Source organism: Coptis chinensis, chromosome 8 (assembly GCF_015680905.1).
Source record: "Coptis chinensis isolate HL-2020 chromosome 8, ASM1568090v1, whole genome shotgun sequence".
NCBI lineage: Eukaryota > Viridiplantae > Streptophyta > Magnoliopsida > Ranunculales > Ranunculaceae > Coptis > Coptis chinensis.
The window spans coordinates 94894630-94904393 of NC_141463.1; the positions used below are offsets into that span (position 1 = coordinate 94894630).

General features: G+C 33.8%; 2 long non-coding RNA genes across 4 annotated transcripts; both read left to right on the forward strand.

Moving 5' to 3' along the window:
• Positions 1–950: 950 nt before the first annotated feature.
• LOC147484657 (uncharacterized) lies at positions 951–9153 on the forward strand. 3 transcript variants are annotated; one of them, XR_015204403.1, is made up of 9 exons: positions 951–1706; positions 1855–1943; positions 3529–3623; positions 4265–4361; positions 5571–5650; positions 5749–6028; positions 7136–7203; positions 8107–8186; positions 9017–9152. It is a non-coding gene; the product is annotated as an uncharacterized LOC147484657 (long non-coding RNA). The 3 variants fall into 3 exon arrangements; XR_015204404.1 differs by lacking the exon at positions 951–1706 and having other exon boundaries at positions 1747–1943; positions 3529–3619; positions 9017–9153; XR_015204402.1 differs by lacking the exon at positions 951–1706 and having other exon boundaries at positions 1749–1943; positions 9017–9150.
• Positions 4402–5434, forward strand: LOC147484658 (uncharacterized). The gene is made up of 2 exons (XR_015204405.1): positions 4402–4882; positions 5235–5434. It is a non-coding gene; the product is annotated as an uncharacterized LOC147484658 (long non-coding RNA).
• Positions 9154–9764: the final 611 nt, after the last annotated feature.

The window sequence follows — 9764 nt, forward strand, 5'->3', positions numbered from 1 at the left end:
ATGTTGGGGAGCTCTAATGGATGTTCATGGCTGAAATGTTCAATGGATTGGTCATATTTTAGCTTCCCAATCCCTTTCTCGTTTCTCTTAGATAGAGATGAACACAACGGAGACCTTGATCCCTTGAATCTATATGTTCTCACAAGATGGTTGAATCTAACATGTTAGCTTCAAGTTGATTTCTTTTCTTCAAGGTCACCAAATATTTGTATTAATCAAGAAAAGCAAAATTCAGTTAAATCCTTAGCGTGCAACGTGTGCAAGTTTACCATCTTACTGTTACTAGCAATGTCGATAGACCCTAAGAGCTGACAATTTTGACCCACCCTTATATTTTTCCATATTGCATACTCCGCATTATTAATTCTGGTTGGGAATAACCTTCATCTTAACAAAGGGCGATAAATTACAGTTAATATCTGTATTGATTGACCCTCGTTGTTCTTAACGTTGTCCTAGCTTCTCAACTCCGACCCATCCTTCTCAAGCGTCCACCATCGAAAAATTTTCTGAAAGCGAAGTTTATATAGAATATTATTAAAATACTTACGCCTTTGTAGCATTCTCGTGAAATTTGTAGAAGTTACTCTTCACAAGCGAAAGTTCTTGAAGTAGAATTCGTTACTCTTAAATAATTTGATCATAAGGAGATTTAATTTCAGTTTCCATTTGCATAGTACCCACCTTAGGAGCCACTTATCTTCAGGCACATCTACGTTCTATTGTCGTCGAAGAATTTCTAATGCAATAATCTTAGATAAAGGTTGTTGTTCAGTATTTACAAGTCGATCGGGGATGCAATGCTTGATTATGAAAACATCATAAGGCTTAGGTAGGCTATAAAAAAAAAAAAGGACTAGCCCGTATTTTTATATTGACTTGCATGTTAAATGTCACTCTCTTCCTGCCGACTTGAACTTAGGTATAGTAAACTACCAAGTCGTGTTGTTTGTTGGAAGTCTTTATTTTTAAAATTGTGTAGCAGCCCCTTCCCAGTATATACCTGTTACAATATGAAGTTTGTGGGTTATGGTTGCTTTCATACCCTTTTTGTCTTAAAGGCTTAATGCTTAAGGGTAAGATGTCCCCATTAACTCACTTGATCTCTCGGGACTTTAGGACACTCTAGCCTTAACTTTGACTTCCAGTTTTCAGTTTAGAAATAATAGGTGTTAGGGGACTTATTTAGTATTTCAATAGTATTTTTATTCACCTAGCTCAAGTTAATGTCTACGTAGTTATTTACAAACGGTATTCGTTGGTGACACACGAATCCCCCTACTTCACAACTATAATTATATATAATAATAAAATTCAATAAATTCGCTTCTGTCAAAGAGTTTTATAAACAAATTAACTCCGTTGGACCCTGTGCATCAATGCTCAATTATACGTTATCTCTCTCCATTAGTTTATAGTTATGATGATTAGTAATATGGTTAGTTGCGGCTACACTTTTTACTAATTTCCAATCCCTTGAACTTACATTAGAGTAAACTACCCGTCATGTTGTTTGTTAGCAGTCTTCATTTTTTTTAAGTGTGTAGCAGCCCCTTCCCAATATATACCTATTACAATGTGACGTTTGTAGGGTTATAGTTGGCATCATACCCTTTTCACCTTAAAGTTTTAACGCTTGAGGCTACGATGTCCCCGTTAACTCGCTTGAAAAGACAAGATACAACTATTATTTCAACATTCCATAGGTACTTCAAGCATTTTCTTTCTATACTGCTTAGATATATATGTATGAAACATATTCATTTTAGTCATTTATTAACACTAATTTGAAGTCTTCCGATTACCTAATTTCTACATTGCTAATAGATTGATCACATGTTGTTTTTCTTTCAGTTCTATATCTCACTATATTAGCTAAGTTGCCGACCTTGCTTGCTTTTTGACTTTTTCTTGGATTTCCTTCAAGAATAAGAAGCAATAAGGTTAGACTTTACAACAACTTCAGTCTTTTATTTTCTGATTATCCAATTGTCCAGGACTTATAATTTAATTTACTATCAAAATATGCTATGAAATGATTGTTAAATGTTTATGAAGGTCTTGGATGTGTTGCTTTCAGATTGGCGTTGCTTTTATTATTATTATTATTTTTTAGGTGTACAAGGAATAGGATGATAGTAGACAATTTAGTCCTAACTGCTTTAGCATAATTCTCTCCATACGAAGTTCCATCAAGCAATTCCTATTTGTACTTTTCGTTAAGTGACCCCTAAAGCAACCTACTTGACATCTATAACTATATACTAAACTATTTATAATAATTAAATTAAATAAATTCACTTTTCGTCAAAATGTATTATAAACAAATCAACTTATTTGGACTTTATACATAATTTCTCAAGTATATGTTTTCTTCCTCCATTAGTTTATAATTATCATTATTAGTAATTTGGTTTGCTATGTATATATTTTTTCATAATATTCAAGCCATTGTGGGATTTCATAACTTTCAACTCTACTAAAGTTTGGGTTCCGACTACTCTTGATGGTTGTGCGATTGAGGCTTTAAGTAGTTATAACTTTTAAATTGAATTTATGTCTATGAATACAACTGTTGCCCGAGTTGTCTATATCATGTAACGAAGTTGTCTATTTCATGTGATGATATATAATCATAATTATTCAACCCAACAATGTATGTCAAGCTATGAAATTTATTGTTTTTCGCTTTTTCCAATTATATTTTTTGCTCCAACTAAATGGTTAGCTACAAGCGTGTCTATAAACTATAAAGAGGTCTTAACCTTTGTTAACCTACTTTTAACCTTCTTAAATCGTTTAGTTTCATTAATAATTGCCCATCCTCTGTGTTAAATGGTATTATTATCGCCAATATAAGTTTCAACTGATATAGTCTATTCAATATCGTTACTTGTATGAAAATATTTAAGGAATGTTTATGTTTGATAAATGAACATATTAAACTCTAACAAACAATGATATCTTCAGGGTGTACTACCAATATCTGTTATTTATTTGTTACACTCAAGAGGATTTCCCTAGAAACTGAAAATCATGAGGTCAATGCTAGCAGATTAAGCTTGACATGACCATTGTGGCCGATAATATTTTTCACTCAAGTTTTGAATGCTTAGGAATTAACGGACATTGTACACCAACAGTCACCAGTCAATATGGTTTGTGGCAAGCGTTTGGAATGTCCACGTGCGCCTATGTTGATGTATTTAGCTCCTTCTCTACATCATCCATAACTGGTTCATTATTTCATAGTCAATTTCACTCTGCTGTTGTTAGTAGTAGATAGCTATTGCTTTTCGCAGTTTTGTCTACCTTTATTAGAAACATTATTCTTTCGCTTACCTGTTTTTAAGTACAAGACTCAAGATTGTCAGTGTAACAGAAGGTAGCAAAAGAGTTCCACAAAGAAAACTTATTGACAACTTACAGTCTTCTTATACTAGCTATACTAGCTAAGTGGAACGTGTATCAAGGTGTTTAGATGTGTTCCTCAGACTGATGTCGATTTTTTTTTTATGGTTTTTGTAGGTGTAAAAGGAAGGGGATGATAGTAGAGGATTTTGTCTCACTACTCCAGCTCAAATTTCTTGATACAACTTTCATCAATAATTTCCTGTTTGTAGGTAGTCCCCAACTATCTTCGTATTTTTCTTTAAATATGATGTTATATTTCTATGCTATTATGTTATCGTATCACTTTAAACACTGTTAGGCGTTATGATTTGTTCTCCCGTACAAGCAGCTTCTATCGTTATTCATTTGTTTTTCATTGTATCTAACCCCATACACATTTCAACATCCTCCGTATTACACGGCTTACATGCATGTATATTGAATACACTGGATAGGCAGTCATACAATAATTCGTTGCTTTATTACTTAAACTGTTTGTTAGCAGGTCTAAACATGCTGTCAATGTTTGATAATGTCTACGCGCTTTTATATAACTTGCGAATTTTATCAACATTGTATTTTTTTGTTGTCTATAGTACTCACAATTAGTTACTCATCATTTAACTTTATTTTATCATCATTACAGACATGCTGGCATATGATCTTTGGCCCCTGCATTTTGGCCCATTTTGATTTATTAAGATCACTAATAGCAGCTTAATGAAAGTTCATGCGATGAATTACGCCTTTTATAAATAATGGGGTTCTATTGACTTGAATGTCTACTTCATCTACAATATATTCGTTTATAGTTGAAGTCTTCACAATAGGATTGTATCTGACTAATCTACTCATATTTAACTCTTTTTAGGTGGTTCCACATGAAGGCTACAATTGGTTGTCCACTATTATTTGGATTTTTCTAACAAAGTACCAAGGACTGATCACGCTTTGCTGGTATTCCATAGGTATTTTTTTTTTAAATGTTAATATATCTTAAATTATTTGTGCAATTAATTTTTGTTACATATTAAAATTAAATTATTGTTACATTGTTAAGGTTGACATAAGATTGGAAAAACTATTCGTGTTTTAATTCTGTATAACCTAATATTATCTATTTTGTATATAGTTTAATATAGCTACAACGTATTATTTGTCAAACTTACTTAGGTTAACCCTATTTCTTATAATGCGTCCCCCCTCTAATTTTGTTATTTTTTTTTATTTGTTTCATTAACTATTCACAAGGCTATACCTTGATCAATTTATTAATTTAAGTTATATAATGATAATATTTATCAATTTGGATTGGCATTGCAGTTAGAAATATGTTATTTTGTATTTAGCTTCAATGGGTAACCTGCCTATTAGCTTAGCACAAAATTAACTCCTTCTGACCTTAACTCCAAATCATATAAATATTTTTCAGAAAAATTTTATTGGTTGGAGTTAGACGCATTACCTGGTCCATTTCGGCATACACATGGTAATTTGTTACTTAAAATTTTGTTGTGTTATCTGTCTTGCTTCAATCTTAACTTCATAGTCTCCATGACTATTTTTTTCTAATCAGTTAACAATACGAGCTTCGTACATAGGCTGAGTATGTGATAATTGTACTGATGGCATAGTATTGACTTTAACTATATTAGAACATAGCTCATTATATCCTGTTAGGACAACAATAATTTCTTAAAGTTGATCAACATCTAAACACCTTTAAAGAGGCGCACCCGAGCTGCCAAGCTTAGTTTTAGCCGCCATCACATAGAGGCGTGGGCGAGCTAGCCGTACACCGCGCTTTTATCCTAACCCGATTCACCATCTGTCCTTTTTAGCCTCCTAAGCCTATCCGGCGTCCGTCCGGGTTTTCCTCCAATCGCAATGCAACTCCTGCTTTCTCAACTCCAAGCCAGCGTCCGCAACTTCCACCGCTTTCTTCACCCTATCAAAAACAGAGAAACGAACAACAGCTGCAGGTTTTTCTTCCAGATCCAAAAATTCCGTCTGGTTTTCTTCTCAACAGATTCAAACAAAACCCAAAGAAGCAAAAGACATTAATTCATTAAATTCGCAAGAAAAAAAGTGTATTAAAATAACCCTCTCTCTTCATCAAATTCTAACATTGTCAGTTCAAAGAATATCTTAAGCCATATTGTCCTATATTATCGAAGCCATATTGAAGAATCGAAAGCGAAGCACAACTGGTGATACTAATGGCAGCTGAACGCATACTGTCTTCTTTGTGAATCAGGTATGTTTCAAATTTTCATATTGGGTTTGATGTGAAAAAGCTTTGTTGAACTTGGAAATTGAAATGAACAAATATCTGATTTCATTGTTGGTATGCAGTTGATTTATTTTGCACTATATGGAGGAGATGGGTCCTGAAAATGTTGATTGAAGGATTAGTACAGTTCAACCTGTTCCTACTAATGCACTTTTCACACCCATCTCATCATCTATCTACCAACAAAGTCATCACTTTCAAACCATTCAACCCAAACTTACATTTCTCATCGTTTCTAAATACCAATCAAAGGCCCAATAGAAGAGAAGTAACACTCTCTGCTTCACCTACTACAGTTGAAGCTATTGAAGATGTAGAACAGATAGTACGCTTCGAAAAGAGGTATTCACTCTATCCCTCTTTGTTTGTCATTTTTTTCCCACTTATTTGTTTAATATTTACTTATTTAGGCATTTTGTTTAATAAAAGAAAAGATGTATTTTGATGGATTATTGCATACAAGGAAAACCACTATCTTCGTTTATGATATGGAAAACCCCAAATAAGCAAACTCCTTAGTTCTCGCCTCTATTCAGAATCTAATAATATATTTGTTTGTTTGTTTGTTTGTTTGAAGGACTTGCTGTTTGAGATTAGCTATATTTTCATTACCATCATGTTTGTAGTATTTAGGGATTGAGTGCTTGATTTGGATTCAAGAACCTGAGAATGTAATTTTTTTATTACATAAAGTTAAGGTATAAAGAAATTGTTTTGTTTTCTTTTTAGTGCTTCAACTATTAAGTTTTCGGCAAAAACATTTGATTGCTGTCATGATTGTTTATATATCTTAATCGGTTTTGTCTCGACAATCCAAAAGCGCCATCCATATTGGCATCCTTAACCATGTACAAGCCTCCACACAAGTTACCCTTCACTTAATCTGCACTCAATCCGATACATACAATATATATCGACTTCCATTTAATTGGATTCGATTGGTTTATTTGTTGCTCATATGTCTAATTTTTTATTGTATATTGGTAACTTTAAAGCATTAAAGCTTTGGAACAATTCATTATTAAGCATCGACAGCATTATGTAGTTTTCAATAACACAACTGAGCAAGAAAGGGACAACATTGTCGAAGTCACTTCTTAAATTGCTCCATGAATTAAGAAAAGGTATTTGTTCTTTATAATCCTAAAATTATTAGTTAATGAACAATATAGTACGATACACGATGGATATTTCTGTTTCAATTTTATTAGTTAATCCCAATACTTTTTCTCATTTTTAAGTCAGCCTCATTTCAATATCGATATTCCCAGTAACCTTGAAGATTCAAATTTACATATTGAACAGCATCTGTTGTATGCACACCCCCAAATCAGTCTCATAAGGAGTTTTCGTTCTTGGGTGTTTATCCTAATTACCATTGAAGCTAAATTGTGTAGTTGAAATGTTTATGAAATCTATTTTATATTTTGTCAATTCCCAACATTGCAGGGTGGTAGCAATAGGACAATAAATTCAACTATATATTAATTGAACCAGCGATGCTGTTTTGCACTAAGGTAGGTGAAACATACTTGCTTCTTGATTCATTAATTAGTACTCTGAATTCTTACCAATTACATTAGGATTTATGTTTGCCAACGTATTTTTTTATAAGGGATTATAGTTTATATTTGCAACTTGATAATCTCTAACCAACTCTGTCTCAACTGGTTTGTCCAGTTGAATATATGTAAGGTTTCCAAAAGGGTTTGCACCGGCTAATCTACACATGACTCATACATATGCTATATACCCAACCCATGATGCCGGATGAGTTGTTTATCTACACAATGAAGTTTCTGGTCACAATATACAATTATATATATGGGTTGTCCCATATAACCCTGCTGTTGATAAAGTATGACTCTGACACCAACCTAGAGGTGTTTGCTACACTGAAATGAGTAAAATATTTCTAATGTGTACAAGAGATTTAATCATGTTTATTTAGAAGCCAACTCTTATGAATGACATAATCAGGCTGAAATCTTCAAGTTTCAACCTACATAGTGGCTCTATCTACAAGAATCTTGAATTTCCCTCTTAATAGATTGTACCCCGGTGTATCTGCTCTACAAATCTAGGTTGAGAATATGCACCATTTGCTCTTCGCTGAACATCAAGAGCTTCTAGAACTTCTAGCTGATGAAAAACATTCCTGCCCCATATTAACTCAGTTTCTCCCAATTAATTGTATTTGACGCGGATCGAACCAGTATCTCTATATAGAATTTACTCAACATTATACATGGAACAAGTCCTTAAGCCAATCGCCGATAAGAAGCCACCTAAAAGTCATTATCGCGGCAATTGCAAATTGTCTTTTAATTTTGGTATGATCCTATATGCTTTATTTTTCATCAAATTTAAAAAGCTATCATTGCAAATACTAACAGTTGTCTTTTTTAATCATGACCAAGCAATGTCAAAAAGCAGGGGAAGAACTCACGATTCTAAGGACATTGTATGTCCCGGGGCTATTTCACTAGGGTACCTTGAGGTTAGTAAAAACATTTGAAGACATTGTATTTGTCCCGGGGCTATGTCACAATTCTAAGGACATTGTATGTGTTGGGCTGTTTAAATTTTTTTTGCCAAGTGCTTATATTGTAATACTGGTTTGGAGACACTGGTTGTTAATTATCAGGTTTAAACAATATTTATGTTGTAACCTCTGGTCTATCTCTTTTGCACTTAGACATGAAGTGATGCTGAGTTGTTGACTATTTGAAACACATGTAACCTTCAGGATATCCCCATGTCACTTGGTCGTGTTTAGCATGAAATTTTTCTTGATATGCTCTTGGTTCAGTTCTGCTTTTTGACCTTCAGAATGTAGAGACCTTCACTATGACAGTAAACAGTCTCTTTATACACTGTGTGGAATGTCTCAATCTCTGTGGTGGGTCTGGCGACTGGTAGATGTTGTTAAGGCACCATGATAATAGGATATCATTATGGCATCATTTCATTGTAGTTAAGTTTATGATTGATGGGTTGATTGAATCGTAAAATTCCAGACTGCATAGCACTCCCAGGGTATGACAAACTCCAGTACAAGTTTGAAAGATAGTTATGTAGTTTGTCCATAAGTTATTGCTGTATTTGAGTAATCAATTTGCTTTGCATTATTGGTGGTCAACTTTCATTTTAATCAATATGAATTATGAATTACAAATTAGCAACTCATATGCTAAACTGATCTCATTTAAAACAGGCTTGCATTGCCAATAAAAAAAAAAAATGAAATTAGCAGTAATTAGTTCATTTGTGTACTATTTTCATATGTAAATTTGGTTCAATGTTTGTAGTTGCCTCCATTTTTCGCAGGTTGTTGTGGCAGCACTCATGACATGGTTGGACTGGCTCATTTTGGGAAGGCGGTGTTTACTCTAAAGCTATTGATGGATTTGAACTGCCACTGCAGTTTGGTATTTCAGTGCTGGTAGTTGCCTACCCATGTGCATTGGGTTCAGCTACCCCAACAGCTGTCATGATTTCCACATGAATAGGTGCTTCCCAAGGCGTTCTCATCAAGGGTAGAAATGCTCTTGAAAAAAGCACACAAAGCAAAAAACCGTATCTAATATCTGTTAATAAACATTCATAACTGTTATATGTAACTTTTTATATCTTCAATTTTGTCTTTGATTCTAAACACATTCTATTGACTAAATGCATAGAAAGATGATTCATTGGATTTCAACACTCTGGCTCCAGGTGAAATGTGTTGTGTTTGAGAAGACTGGAACTTTTCATAGTAGAGAAGTCTTTGGTAGTTAGTACGATGCTGTTTTCAGACATGGCTATTCAAGAATTTTGGGACATGGCTGCTAATGCAGAGATAGTCTCTGTTTCTAGCTACTCTTATCATTACTTGCTTTCTAAGGGAAAGGGGAATAGTTGTTTTGGATTACCATTTATTTGTTTTTATTTTTCTTTAATTTTCAAAGCAAACGGAAGCATCCTGTCGCAAAAGTTATAGTGGCACACGCTAAGAAGCTGCATCAGCAGTATAGGCACGTAAATGTAGTTAAAGACTTTGAGGTGTACCCAGTGTTTGGGGTGGGCGGCATGG